Here is a 15,740-nt window from a genome sequence, read left to right as displayed (position 1 = left end):
GGTCACCTAGATCTAACTCGCCAAGGTGTGGGTAGCCTAAATCGAGCTTCGAACGAATGTGGGTTGATTGGTGGTTTATGCTGAACGTACGCACTAAGCGTGGTAACAATTCTATAGATGCAAGCGCACACCTGTCAGAGTAATATAAAATGGATGGAGTATCCAAGTATCGATCCTCAAGGACTTCTAAATAATTTTCAAACTCTAAAGTTTTAAAGAATATTGAATGTTGAAATGAGTGATTCTTGTAAAATGGGAAGTGGTCAAAAATAATGGTTTTGGATTTGGGATTTGGACTTATAATGGTAAAACCTAGCCCGAATTACTTCAAGTTAGCCAACAAAGAATCAAGGATATGCTAAGGACGATATGCATTTTACTTTAGGAACCAACGACTACGCTTTTCACTTGACTTATGTCTAAGCAAGTTCAAAGTCCTAAGACATTCCCTAATATGTCTATTATGAGAGATATCTTAGTTTTAGGATGGAAATAGTCGCAACCTCGGGTTAAGGTCCTATGTCTAGGCTACTTAAGTGGAACCCTTATGTCTAAGGCGCTCCTCTCCTCGGTTTAACCACTCAACAATGCAAATAAGCAACCTTTTCAGTATTGACTTGTTAAGACTTACAGTGGCCTTCTCTAAATCCTAACTTTTTGGGAAAACATGTTGAGCAATGAATGGAAAGCAAAGACACTACTTCTTAGCAACCCTTATTAGAAATAAAAGGCTAACTATCCATAACCGGGCTAGAGACGGGAATTTAGAAAGACATATTGAAGAAAATACAGCAAGTAAAATGGTTGAAATTGGAATGCATGTGTGAACAACAAAAGTTAACTAACGGAGAGTTTTTATCGGGATTGAGAGCTTCGCCCTTCTCTTTCAAGCAAGGGGGAGTGTCACGTGCTCTTTCCTCCAAAAACACAACTCCCTTAACTAAAAATAAAGTAAAGGCAAAGGGAAGATAAGCAAAGTGCTGGATTTTTATAAATTTGAATAAGTAGAAAATAACTAAGTACAAATGGAAACAAAACAAAGCTCAATAACGGAATGTAAAGTGCTCGGGTTTTAAAAACCAAAAGCAACTAATGGAAGCAACTCAAAAGTACTTAGAAAGCAACAAAGAAACACTAAAAATGATCAAGAGAAGGAAGCAAGGTTTGATGCATTTGGTGGAGAAGCTGCTGGAATTTATAGCTGTGCAGAATTGGTTAGGTAGGTCCTAAAACGATGGTGAATTACGCATTTCCAACTCTTTTGACTAACCAAATCGTGCTCAAACTGATAGTGGAACACTTCTTCTACACGTACGCATCGGTTGGAACCACCAAAACGCATTGGAAGACGCGTTTCATTAAGGGCAAAGTTGGAAGAAAAACTGTTTTTCTGCAGGCTTCCCAGGCACCTGGCGCCTCCCATGATGTTTTTTCGTCTTTTTGCTTGTTTTGATTAATTTCCACTCCCAAATGGTCCTAAAATGTCATAAATATAATATAAGCCAACCACAAACCATGATATATGAATTTTGCATGAATTGGAACTCAAACGACTGAGAAAAAGTCTGAAACAAAGTTAAAACATAGTAAAAACAGCATCTAAAACCTTCTTTTTACGCATGTAAACAAGCATAATCACACCCCCAAACTTAACTTTTTGCTTGTCCTCAAGCAAAACTTAGCAACTTTAATCAGCTTTCTAACACATGGACAAGGTAGAGCAAAAGCAACCGAGATGTTCAATCATAAATTGTCTCAGGGAAAAGATGTCAAAGCCTACCATTCTATTGCCTTCGTAAGCTTAGTCACTATAAACCAAGTTTGAAATGATAAAAACTTTCTCTTTCAAAATTCTTTTTCCTTTCAAAAACAGAAAACGTTTTCAAATACCCCTAAGGAATCTGCACACTCCCTTCTTACATTAAGACTTTTACATCTGAAAGATCGGCTACTAGCCCCTGAGGTTTCCACACACTAACATCGGTTTCAACCACAGCTACTCGTAGAAAGACTTTGAACTAACAGCTAGGTCAAAAAACGACGACAATGAGAAACACGAAGTCACTTATCACCATCTTTACTGCTATTTTCAAAGTCAACACCCAACCTAAAACTAAATGGGTGTCTACAGTAGGACTCGGAAATCATAAATACATTTTCTTTAACTCTCATTGTTTTTACCACTCTTTTCTTTCTAACACAAGTCTTTTCCCCACTCTTATTTTCTCTCAATAAGACTCTTTTTACTCTTTTGCAACTTTTTTTTTTCTTTTTAAGCTAAGTGCTTTTCAACACTTTCTTTCTATAATAGCATTTGTTTTTCCAACTGACTCTTTTTCAAAAGAAAATAGCATGAGTTTTCAAATATAAATAACACTTTATCTTTCTGAAACAACGACTGACACAACGACTATCCCCCCCAAACTTAAGAGAGACAGTGTCCTCACTGGGAAAAGACTTTTGCATCGGATGAAAAAGGCTTAATAGTAAAAAGGACAAGGACTTCCTATATAGGGGTAAAGAAAAAGTTTAAAGTCTGTAAAGATCAAAAAGACATAAAAGAAAATGGGTTTATCACATCAACAAAGGAAATAGCTCAAAGCTTAGTCAGGCATAGAACAGAAAACTCAACAATCTTTTAGAATCATCATTGACATGAAATCACATGCACAGCACAGATGCTTCAAAGTAGGCATGTAAAAAGCTAAACTAAGGTTAAGTGAAGGCATACTTTAAGTGATCAGAAGATAAACGATACTAATTTATACATGCTTCAACTGAGCTCGAAACATAATCAATACAAAAAACATGCGTAGTAATGCTAGAATATGCAAACTACGTCATTAACCAAAAGAGTAATACACAAAAAATAGCAAAGAAGGAACCTCCCCTTCATGAAGTTGGAGGTTGTGGACTAGGATCAGTGTCGGTACTGGAAGATGGATGACCAAGGATAGCAGCTAGCGCTGGAGGCGATGAAGGTAAAACCGCAAAATCCAATGAAGCCCTCAAGTTGTAGATATGTTGCACGACTTCTCGAACCTGATCTCGCAGCTGTTGGTTCTCCTCTCGAAGACGACGGATCTCCGATGTAGGAGACATCCCAGTACCTTCCCTTCTTTGTAACGCATGGGCGATAATACGCCGAATATTCTTCTCTTCCACAATTGGGGCATCTCTCTTCATTTGATCCTCAGGGAGCTGTACACCTTGTCGCAAGCATAAAGAAGTGACCAAGCGTGGGTGATAAAGCTTACCACGTGTCCGGTGGGCACACTCATGGATACTGGTATTGATCAATTCTCCATAATTCACATCTATGCCCTTTAGCATGGCATAAACCAGCAGTGCCCTATCCTGAGTGACATGCTCATCATGCTCCGTTGGCAGAATTCTATTTTTGACTATGTATAACCATCCTGCAGCAGCTAGGGAAACATCCTCGGGTTTTAGTCGTACCTTGCCATGAGTAGTCAAATCCCAAGTGGCAGAGGGCTTCCCAACACATTCTAGAGCCTCATCAAGTTGTGCTAGAGTCGGAGTCACTAACATCTTATTGCCCACAGCATCTCTGATATTCTCAATGTTGAAGGTGTAGTTGATCTGAGTGGCATCAAACCGTATTTCCTTCCCGCGCACTATGGCTATATGTGACTGGGGATGGACAGCAGCATAGAACTCTCTGACTAACTCCAAAGCCTCACATTGTATGGGCTGAATGAGTGGTCTCCATTCTTTGTCTCTAGCGGTCTTCCTCCAATCATCAGGCACATCTCCTAGAGTGAGATCGAATCCCAATTCTGTCATAATCTTACGGGATTTCATTAATGAAGTTCGAGTGGCTAAATTTGCCGCGTTCCATTTCGTCTCGACCTCCTCTCCCTCAGACAAGTCCAGTTCGATTGTATCAACTGGCCCATGTGCCAATACCTTTTTCTTAGCTTCAGCTGCTTTAGCTTTCGCAGCTCTCGTTTTAGTTTCATTCATGGGCACTGTCGGCTTCTTAGCCTGAACTGCACGACGTTTTGAACTCTTTTTTCTCCCGCCTCTTGTATTGGAACATTTCCCTTATCGTCTGCGTGTCCTCGGGATCTTCTTCGCTGGTGGGTTCTTGAGTACTATTCTCCCCAACCTTGGATCTACCTGTATCACACCCAAGCGGGTTAACTGTATTAGAAGGAATAGTGTGAGCATCCCTTACCCCTGGTAGAGTGGCCATCGGTGTGACATACTCATCTGTTGCCAACGGAGTAGATCCAGTTGCCCCAGTAGGCAACTCTTGGTGACTACAAAACGCTCCTTCTGTAGGTGTATCCAATGGGGAAGGTTCCTGAGTATCTATTCTCACCACTTCGTTCTCGGTATCCTCTGTTTCCGGCATATTTGAACAATGGCCTCGTGAAACCAGTAGAAAATCATCATTACCATCTTCCGGTGTAATAATCAATGGAGATGAATAAAACTGCTCCTCGTCCCTGTTCTCCATAGACGAATCCTTAGGCGTCAGACGCCTACTACTCCCATCTTCTTCAATTTCTGGGTCTGTCATCACCTCCTTGCCCTTCCTCTTTTGCCCTATCGAAACCCCGAGCTCTAGCCTATGGCTATGGCTCTTCTCTTGCACTCCTCCATGCTCATCTCCTGCATCCATTGGCATATTGGTTGGGGTTGGCATCCTAGGAGGCTCTAAGGGTTTTAGTTGTCCCATGTTGAAGGTACTGAATATGTTAGGGTTCAATTAGGGTGCTTGAGGTCCTCTTTCTAGGAATTGAAGTTGAGGTGGTGGGGGAACTCTAGGTGAAATCATCCCATAATTGGTTGGAAGTACCCAATGACCCATTCCATAATAAGGTGGAAGGCTAGGAAATAGAGTAGATGGGTTTGGCATTCCATAAGGATGAACACTAGCTGGAATTTGCATTTGGGACAAGGGAAAATGATAGGAAGGAACCGGGTTAAACATAAACGGTTGGTACATACCCGGATTGATCATTGGAAGAAGTTGTTGAGGATTTTCAGCCCTAAACTCACTGTTTTGAGGTATATTAAGGGTGGGTAGTTGCTGAAAATTAACATAACCATGTGGGCTCATTATAGGATGTTGTGTAGAAGCTTGGCATGGAGGACATTCAAATGTTTGAAGCGGGTTTCCTCCCCTAACAGCAGCTAGCCTAGAATCTGAAACCATGTGGTGTTGGAAGTTCTCCAATGGTGGAAAGGGAATGCTTGTGGCATTTGGAGCTTGAGTAGAAGAGGTAGGAAGTGAAGTATGTTGAGAAGAAGAAGCCATAGATGTAAGCAAATGCTGGAAATTTCTTCTTCTTTTTGGTGGTGGCTGAAAATCGAAAACAAGGGTGATGAAGGGAGTGGGTTTTGCCGAAAAAAAACAAAGGGAAGAAGAGAGTTGTGTGGGTTTTGGTGGAATTGTAAAGCTTAGGCAATTGGTCTATTTAAAGCATTCCCCAAACTAAATCCTAAATGGAAAGGGATTGAGATTTAAGTTCAACTAGGTTTCCTAAACCTAAAAGGAAAAAATAAGATTGAATTCTAAATAGGATTAGGGAAACAAGAATTGAAGTATTTTTTAGTTTAAGGAGAGATTTGAAACTTAAATCACAAAGGATTAATGTTTGACCTGAAATAAAACCCATAAAAGTCGAAAAAATGAAACCCAAATCACGAAGGAAAACGAAATTCGAACTGCTGGAAAAACAGGCCAGGCGCCTGCGTGATTTATTTTCGCAAAGGGCAGGCGCCAGGCGCCTGCGTAAAAAAAAAGTTTTTTCAACGTTTTTTTTTTCTCTCTTTCTTTCTTTTTGTTTTTCAACGTTTTCAAAAACATTCTCTTAATAAGAAAAACTTTTTATAATTAAACAAAAAGAATGTAAGATACAAAAATTTTCTTCCTTTACTTTTGTTCTTTCAAAACGGATAAGAAGGAAAAACATTTTTCGCAAACATTTATTGACCTCAAAGTTGAATAGAGGTTTTTCCTCTGTCCACTAGTTCTCCAAAATATGGCTTAAGTCTCTGCCCATTTACTTTAAAAACACTTCCCTTAGAGTCAACTAGATCCACTGCCCCATATGGGTAGACTTTAAAAATTTTAAAGGGACCAGACCATCTAGACTTAAGTTTCCCAAGAAAAAGTTTCAACCTAGAATTGAATAACAGAACCAGATCACCTTCTTGAAGATTGTTCGGCCGAAGACGCCTATCATGCCACTGTTTAGTTTTTTCCTTAAACAACTTAGCATTCTCATAAGAAAAGTGCCTGTGTTCTTCTAATTCCAACAATTGTAACTTCCTCGCTTCACCTGCAGCCGACAAATCAAAATTGAATTTCTTAGTAGCCCAAAATGCTTTATATTCTAGCTCAAGAGGCAAATGACATGTTTGTCCAAAAACTAGCCTCTAGGGGGACATGCCGAGGGGAGTCTTAAATGCTGTCCTATATGCCCAAAGTGAATCATCAAGCTTAAAAGACCAATACCTACGGTTAAGATTTACAGTTTTTTCTAAAATGTTTTTTATCTCCCTATTAGATATTTCGGCTAACCCATTCGACTGAGGATGATATGTTGTTGCAACCCTATGACGCACATTGTATTTAGCCAGCAACTTTTGCATAGGGTATTCACAAAATGAGCCCCCCCATCGCTTATCAGACAACGCGGGATTCCATAACGCGTAAAAATGTGCTTTTGCAGAAAACGAATGACAACTTTAGAATCATTGGTAGCAGTTGCAATGGCTTCTATCCATTTCGAAACATAATCTACTGCTAACAATATATAAAGCTTACCATTAGAAGATGGAAATGGACCCATAAAATCTATACCCCACACATCAAATATTTCAATCTCCAGGATCGGAGTTTGAGGCGTTTCGTGGCGTTTAGATATATTACCTGTCCGTTGGCATTTATCACAAACCTGGGCAAACTTATGTGCATCTTTGAACAGAGTGGGCCAAAAGAACCCACTTTGCAAAACTTTGGCTGCGATTTTGTGTCGTGCAAAATGTCCTCCATATGGAGACATATGACAAACGTCTAATATCGCCTCGTGCTCTTCTTCTGCGACACACCTGCGTAAGATATTGTCAGGTCCTAGCTTATATAAAAAAGGCTCATCCCAACAATAAAATCGAACTTCATTTAGAAATTTCTTTACCTGTTGCTTGTTGAACTCATAAGGAACTATTCGACTTACCAAATAATTTGCTATATCGGCATACCACGGAACTGAATCAACTCGCAAGAGTTGCTCGTCAATAAACTGTTCACGTATAACAGTTCCATCATCACAGAGCGGGGATTCCAATCTAGACAGGTGATCAGCAACTTGGTTTTCAGTACCCTTTCTGTCCCTAACTTCAATATCAAACTCTTGAAGTAACAAAATCCACCGTATCAAACGTGGCTTCGCATCTTTTTTAGCAAATAAATATTTTAAAGCAGAATGGTCAGTAAAAACAATGACTTTTGTGCCTATTAAGTAAGACCTAAACTTATTAAAGGCAAACACAACTGCTAACAGTTCCTTTTCAGTAGTAGTGTAATTGAGTTGTGCACCGGTCAGAGTCTTACTAGCATAATACACAGGATGCAAGATCTTGTTTTTACGTTGTCCTAACATAGCTCCTATTGCATAATCACTGGCATCACACATGAGCTCAAAAGGTAAATCCCAATTAGGTTCGATAATTATAGGGGCTGAACTTAGAGCAACTTTCAACATTTCAAATGATTTTAAACAGTCATCATAAAAAACAAATGGTCTATCATGTTCTAATAATTGACACAAGGGTTTAGAAATTTTAGCAAAGTCTTTTATAAAGCGGCGGTAAAATCCCCCATGCCCTAAAAAACTTCTAATCCCTTTAACATTTGTAGGAGGAGGTAGCTTTGAAATGATGTCTATCTTAGCGTGGTCTACCTCTATTCCTTGCTTGGAAATTTTGTGACCCAAAACAATACCTTCTTGTACCATGAAATGACACTTCTCCCAATTTAGGACTAGGTTTGTTTGTTCACATCTCTCCAATACTTTCTCCAAATTAACTAAACATGCGTCAAAAGAATTTCCAAAAACAGAAAAGTCATCCATAAAAACTTCTAGAATATTTTCTACCATAACAGAGAAGATGGCCATCATACACCTCTGAAAAGTCGCGGGTGCATTGCATAGTCCAAAGGGCATTCGCCTGAAAGCGAACGTACCATACGGACACGTAAATGTTGTCTTCACCTGATCTTCTGGAGCAATAGTAATTTGATTATAACCCGAATATCCATCTAAAAAACAATAGAAATCCTTACCTGCCAGACGGTCGAGCATCTGGTCAATAAACGGTAGAGGAAAATGGTCTTTCTTCGTTACCTTGTTGAGTTTGCGATAGTCAATGCAAACTCTCCACCCACTCACAGTTCGGGTTGAGATGAGCTCATTCTTCTCGTTGGCCACCACAGTTATACCCCCTTTCTTTGGTACACACTGTACTGGGCTTACCCAGCTGCTGTCGGATATTGGGTATATAACACCGGCATCAAGCCATTTAAGAATTTCTTTCCTTACAACCTCTTTCATCTTCGGGTTCAACCGCCTTTGACTCTCAATAGAGTTCTTAGCATCTTCTTCCAATAGAATTTTGTGCATGCAAAAGGCCGAGCTTATCCCTCGGATATCTGCTATCGTCCATCCAATGGCTTTTTTGTGCTTCTCCAAAATCTGCAATAAAGAATATTCATTAGTAGGTGATAAATTGGAAGCTATAATAACTGGTAAAGTGTTGTTATCCCCTAGGTACGCATATTTCAAATGCGACGGCAATGGCTTCTGCTCCAAAGTGGGTGGTTCCACTATGGACGGAAGTAACGACTTGCATTCTTCTTTTCGTATTTTTTCAACAGGATTGGTCACATCTTCCGGTCCTTCTGCTATCTTATCAAGCTCTTCTTCAATCTCTGTAACTAAAAAGTCATAAAACTCATCAAACATAACAGGATTCAAGCTATTTATAGCAGAGCATTCTTCAAAGTCTCCTGGTAATTTCATGGCGTCTAGAACGTTAAATTTAACTTCTTCATTATTTACCCTCATTGTAATTTCTCCCTTCCTCACATTAAAAACTGTATCCCCAGTGGCTAGACATGGTCTTCCCAAAATAATGGGAACGTCTAAGTCCGCCTTGCAATCTAGAATGATAAAGTCCGCAGGGAAAATGAATTTGTCCACCTGGACTAAAACATCTTCTATCTTTCCCTCAGGTCTTATGATAGATCTATCTGCTAGTTGGAGGATAATCGTAGTAGGTCTAGCTTCTCCTATGCCTAAAGATTTGAAAACTGATCATGGCATAAGATTAATGCTAGCGCCTAGATCACATAATGCCCTACCTAAGTTTTTTCCTCCTATGGAACATGGAATGGTAAAACTGCCAGGATCGTTACACTTCATGGGTAGCGGGCTGCCTACAGCTTGACTACTACATTTTGTCATGGCTACCAGTTCATGCTCTCCTATCTTTTTCTTCCTAGAAACTATATCTTTCAAAAACTTAGCATAATTTGGCATCTGTTCTAGAGCATCTACTAATGGTATATTTATATGCAATTGTTTTAAAATATCTAAAAATCTTCTAAACTGGGAATCATTATTTTTCTTAACTAATCTTTGTGGAAACGGGGGAGTAGGGGTAAAAGAAGGTTGTACCTGTGGAGGAACACTCGGGGTGTCCTCATTACCTTTTCTAATATTTTCTTTTTCTAGTGTTGTTGGATTCTCTGGTATCTTTACAGTTGGTTCAGTGGACGGAATCTGAACATCTGTTGTTGGCATTGTTGGTCCATTATATGTCAGTCCACTCCTAAGGGTGACAGCTTTGCACTGTTCTTTCCCTTCTCGTTTTGGTAATTCAGTATGGCCTGAAAAAGAACCTTGTGGTCTATTCTTCAATACATTGGCGAGCTATCCCAATTGGGTCTCGAAATTCCTCATTGATGCCGCTTGGGATTGTATCACTGCGTCGGTTCGGGCCATGTACTCCTTCATCGTATTCTCAAGATTTGAGTTGTTATTTTGAACTGGTGGAGTCTGTATTCTCTGATTGTACTGCTGTTGCGGTGGCGGCATGTATTGCTGTGTAGGTGGAACATAGGACTGCTTGTTCTGCTGGCTCTGCCCTTGATTAAAACCGCTCGAACCTCCTTGACCTCCCCATGAGAAATTAGGGTGGTGCCTCCAACCTGGGTTGTAGGTGTTCGAATATGGGTTAAAGTTCCTATTGTTCCCATGTCCTACATAAAAAACGGAAGCAGGGTTACGTGGACAATTATCATAAATATGGTTTTCACTGCAAAATGAACAAATGAAATCGTTGACTTGGCAAACAGGGGCAAGAGTGCAATAATCCGACTGCACAGGTTGTATCGGCGTGGCTAATGGATTTTTTATTCCCAACGCCATCTCTTTTAGCCTCTGGTTCATTGTAACCATCTCTTTTTGCATCGAGGTCGCAATATCCAGAGCCAAAACTCCAGCTGGATCTTGCTTCTTTGGTGCTGCCCTAGATCTTTGCGAACACCATAGTTCGTTGTGTGAAGCTAAGTCATTTAGGACGTCGACTATCTCGTTGAATGTCTTTTTTGTAAAGGCTCCGTTGGCAGCATTGTTTAGCATCATTTTAGTAGGATGATTTAAACCTCTAAACAAATGTTCTATCTGGATGCATGCTGGCAAGCCATGGTTCGGACATTTCCTGATTAGTTCTTTAAATCATTCCCACGCCTCGTGAACAGGTTCACGATCATACTGTCTAAAAGAGATGATCTCCTCTCTGATATCAGCGTGGCGAGTAGGTGGGAAGAATTTTGTTAAGAACTTCTCCACTAACGACCCCCATGTGGTGATGGATCCCGGTGGAAATGCATTGAGCCATGCTCTAGCTTGGTCCTTCAAAGAAAATGGAAAAAGTGTTAGTCTAAGAGCATCGTCTGTTATACCAGGTAATCGAAATGCATTTGCAATTTGAATGAATGATTTCAGATGATCATGTGGATCCTCATGTTCCTGCCCTAAAAAATGTCTAATTGTCTGCAACATTTGGAACATCATTGGTTTAAGCTCAAAGTTTGCGTGGGCTGGAATAGGGTTGACTATCCCTGAATCAAAGTTCTGAAAAGTCGTGGCGGCATATTCTCGCATTGCCACGTCTCTGTTGTCCGCCATCTGGATATGGTTGAATTCATCATTTCTTGCATGATCCCTCATATTACCGTTAACAGCAGGTGGATCAACCGGATCACGAGGTGGAATATCTGCCATTGATGTGCTTGTACTCTCTACCTCACTTTCAGGACTGATTTCACCTTCTCTCTCTTTTTGCTTTTCTAGTTGTTTTCGAAGTCTTTGCTCCTTTCGAGTTTTTCGAAGGGTCCGCTCAATCTTAGGGTCAAGGGGTAGAAGAAAAGATCTTGTGCTCATGCACTTTAACTTACCCTTGTGAGATAAACGACCAAAAATATAGAACAAAAACGGTGGATGGAAATTACACCCAACAACAATTCACAAAAATAAAAACTAAAAGAATTTGAAAATAATTTTAAAACTAAAGTCCCCGGCAACGGCGCCAAAAACTTGACTGGTGGTTTATGCTGAACGCACGCACTAAGCGTGGTAACAATTCTATAGATGCAAGCGCACACCTGTCAGAGTAATATAAAATGGATAGAGTATCCAAGTATCGATCCACAAGGACTTCTAAATAATTTCAAAATTCTAAAGTTTTAAAGAATAGTGAATGTTGAAATGAGTGATTCTTGTAAAATGGGAAGTGGTCACAAATAATGGTTTTGGATTTGGGATTTGGACTTATAATGGTAAAACCTAGCCCGAATTACTTCAAGTTAGCCAACAAAGAATCAAGGATATGCTAAGGACGATATGCATTTTACTTTAGGAACCAACGACTACGCTTTTCACTTGACTTATGTCTAAGCAAGTTCAAAGTCCTAAGACATTCCCTAATATGTCTATTATGAGAGATATCTTAGTTTTAGGATGGAAATAGTCGCAAACTCGGGTTAAGGTCCTATGTCTAGGCTACTTAAGCGGAACCCTTATGTCTAAGGCGCTCCTCTCCTCGGTTTAACCACTCAACAATGCAAATAAGCAACCTTTTCAGTATTGACTTGTTAAGACTTACAGTGGCCTTCTCTAAATCCTAACTTTTTGGGAAAATATGTTGAGCAATGAATGGAAAGCAAAAACACTACTTCTTAGCAACCCTTATTAGAAATAAAAGGCTAACTATCCATAACCGAGCTAGAGACGGGAATTTAGAAAGACATATTGAAGAAAATACAGCAAGTAAAATGGTTGAAATTGGAATGCATGTGTGAACAACAAAAGTTAACTAACGGAGAGTTTTTATCGGGATTGAGAGCTTCGCCCTTCTCTTTCAAGCAAGGGGGAGTGTCACGTGCTCTTTCCTCCAAAAACACAACTCTCTTAACTAAAAATAAAGTAAAGGCAAAGGGAAGATAAGCAAAGTGCTGGATTTTTATAAATTTGAATAAGTAGAAAATAACTAAGTACAAATGGAAACAAAACAAAGCTCAATAAAGGAATGTAAAGTGCTCGGGTTTTAAAAACCAAAAGCAACTAATGGAAGCAACTCAAAAGTACTTAGAAAGCAACAAAGAAACACTAAAAATGATCAAGAGAAGGAAGCAAGGCTTGATGCATTTGGTGGAGAAGCTGGTGGAATTTATAGCTGTGCAGAATTGGTTAGGTAGGTCCTAAAACGATGGTGAATCACCCATTTCCAACTCTTTTGACTGACCAAATCGTGCTCAAACTGATAGTGGAACACTTCTTCTACACGTATGCATTGATTGGAACCACCAAAACGCATTGGAAGACGCATTTCATTAAGGGCAAAGTTGGAAGAAAAACTGTTTTTCTGCAGGCTTCCCAGGCGTCTGTCGCCTCCCATGATGTTTTTTCGTCTTTTTGCTTCTTTTGATTAATTTCCACTCCCAAGTGGTCCTAAAATGTCATAAATATAATATAAGCCAACCACAAACCATCATATATGAATTTTGCATGAATTGGAACTCAAACGACAAAAAAAAATCTGAAACAAAGTTAAAACATAGTAAAAACAGCATCTAAAACCTTCTTTTTACGCATGTAAACAAGCGTAATCATGGGTCACCGCCAAACGTCCTAAACATCGCTGTAACGTACAAATCCCGCCGCTGGAGTTGTTGTTCGTCGGCTCGTAGCAGCAAGTCACCGTCGTTCCGCTGCTGTACCGCCCGTCCGCCGTGCGCCGCCGCGAGGAGGAGGCCGCGCTGGTTCGTTGCAGATCGCCTGGGCGCGCTGCCGCTGTTGCAGACCGTCGGAACGTCGGGGAGTCGCGTCGCCGGTCCGCCGTGCGCCGCTGCGAGGAGGGAGCCGAGCCGCCGCCGCTGCTGTTCGAAGGAGCGCCACTGCTCGATCCGAAGGGCGCCGCCGCTGCTACTGTTTGATCCGAAAAAGCGCCGCCGGAGCAGCTGCACCTCGCCGGAAAACAAGAAAAGGGGGCGGCGGGGTTGGAAGATGAAGGAGAAATCCGGGGGGGGCGGCTAGGGTAGAAGAAAAAAGAAGAAGAAAGAAAAGGGGCTTGGGGCTAGGGTTTTCTTTTCCTTTTGTTTTGTTTTAAAACCAAATTACCTCAATGGAGGCCCAACACGTCCAAGCCCAAGAGGAAAGAAGTCCATTCCCCTTAAAACAAGACCCACCACTGGAGTCCGGTAATTATTAATTTAAGTTGGAGTTTAGAGCCCGATAGTAAAGATAAATTTAATTAACAATCAATAAATTTAATTAACAATCAATTTAAAATTAAATGAAGGAAAATAAAATCTCCTGATTCGAGACTAACTAACCTGAGGAACTCGGGGCGTTACATCCTCACTGGGTCTATTTTGGGATCGACCTTCCATGTGGGAATCGACTCGCAGGGTTGTTTTATAGCACTCACGGGACGCTCGCTATTCCCCTTGGATAATCCTGATTCCTTGTGATGTTAGAAATGTAATGATCTCATAGCAGGTTGACGGAACTGATGGAACTCTTAGACATGCACAGCGGAAGCTAAGGATCATAATACACTTAATGAAGCAATTTAACTAAAATAAGAATGCTTGGAAAAATGATGAAAAAGGTAAAGAGAAAAAGATTAACTTTATACCTTTGAAGACCTCCATTATAACTTCTTCTCCTAACTCAATGGGACCACCAATGACAAATCCGTGCTATCCTCGGGTTGATGAACACGGTTGTGGGACCGAATTTTGAGTGAAAACAAAGGGATAACACTAATGGCTAGGAGAAGACAATAGAAATTTGAGTGGAAAAATTCTGCATTTATGCAAGTAAGCATTAGCTTTATCCAAGTGATCTTCATCACCTATATAAAGACCAAATGCATGCAAAGACATGCCTTGCATGCCTTCCACTTCAAACTCCATTAGCATGTAAAAGATAGGTGTCATTGCCTTGAAGATTCACTTCAAAAACCACTAGTTAGTGGGAAAATCCAACTTTGATAAAACTAATTTTTATAAAAACAAAAATTGAAATATCAATTCTCTATTAAAACAAAAACCAAGCCAAATCAATATCTCATATTAATTGGTCTTCGACACCTAAGTTTGATTAATCACATTAATCAAATTACAACTCTTTTTCATGCTTTGAACTTATTTAAAACTAATTTAAATAAGTCATACTCTCCATAATAATTAAATGTCAATTAGATTATATATTATATCTCATATAAAATACAATATTCCCTTAAAAACCGAATTTGAACACTTCAAATTCTTGTTTCACCTAGTTCATCAATTTTATCCTTTATGAGCTAGCATGGAGACCCGTTGGACCTACAGATCATGGGCTCCAACGATTCGAGACTAACCGGTCAAACTCTTTAACTTAGTTAATCAACATTCGTTAACTAATAAGACTGTCCACTATAGCCTGTAGATGCACTCCCCTCACTGTAGATATATTTGTGTCCATTTGATATAACCGTCATCGGTAAGTTGATCCTTCACAGGCCGTTCGTAACCTCAGCTAGGTCAAAAAAAACCGTTTTACCCCTGAGTTACATCTTTTCTCCTTAAGTACCACTATCCCTCTAATGAACAATTGATTTAGGATCAAATCACTGAATCCAATTCCTCTCGGGCCACTGAGAGGATGGGGCCCCTTGTTCAAGACCCGAGATCAGCCCTTAAGGGAACAACCTCTCTACTATCCCTAAATCGGGTAGGAGTGAATTCCGTCTTGCTAGTTCTATGTCCCCAGCTATCTACTCGGTCTTATCCCTGAAATGGGAGGCATAATGAGCAGCGCTGATGAGCTTACTCTCACTTATGCAGATCAAGGGAGAATCCTGAATAAATAGGAGTTCATAGATGGCTCAGGATTTAGATCAAGTTATTTAGGTCATCGATAAACGAAATTAATCAGTGTTATCTGTAAACGGTGTTAATGCGTAACAGTGATTATTTCAGGGTCAGTCTTACACAATCTCATTGTGTAGAACACCCCCGCTCACATGTTTCTACACGAACGATTCAGGATCACTTCGTTTATGACACCTTACAACATTTGTAACAATCATAAAGCGGGTCGTATTCAATACTGTCTCCAGGAAATAGTACCCAACTTGATCCATGTACT

At 40.1% G+C, this 15,740-nt stretch overlaps 1 non-coding gene across 1 annotated transcript; it reads left to right on the top strand.

Annotated features, from left to right (window-relative positions):
* The first annotated feature begins 10,740 nt into the window (after positions 1–10,740).
* On the top strand, positions 10,741–10,847 carry LOC148211267 (small nucleolar RNA R71). The gene has a single exon (XR_015791088.1). It is a non-coding gene; the product is annotated as a small nucleolar RNA R71 (small nucleolar RNA).
* Positions 10,848–15,740: the final 4,893 nt, after the last annotated feature.

The sequence above is a fragment of the Momordica charantia genome (assembly GCF_013281855.1).
Source record: "Momordica charantia cultivar OHB3-1 chromosome 5 unlocalized genomic scaffold, Mcharantia_2.0 BLBB01000005.1, whole genome shotgun sequence".
NCBI lineage: Eukaryota > Viridiplantae > Streptophyta > Magnoliopsida > Cucurbitales > Cucurbitaceae > Momordica > Momordica charantia.
Note: the sequence above shows the minus strand (reverse complement) of the source record. Positions and strands in the feature narration are given on the sequence as shown.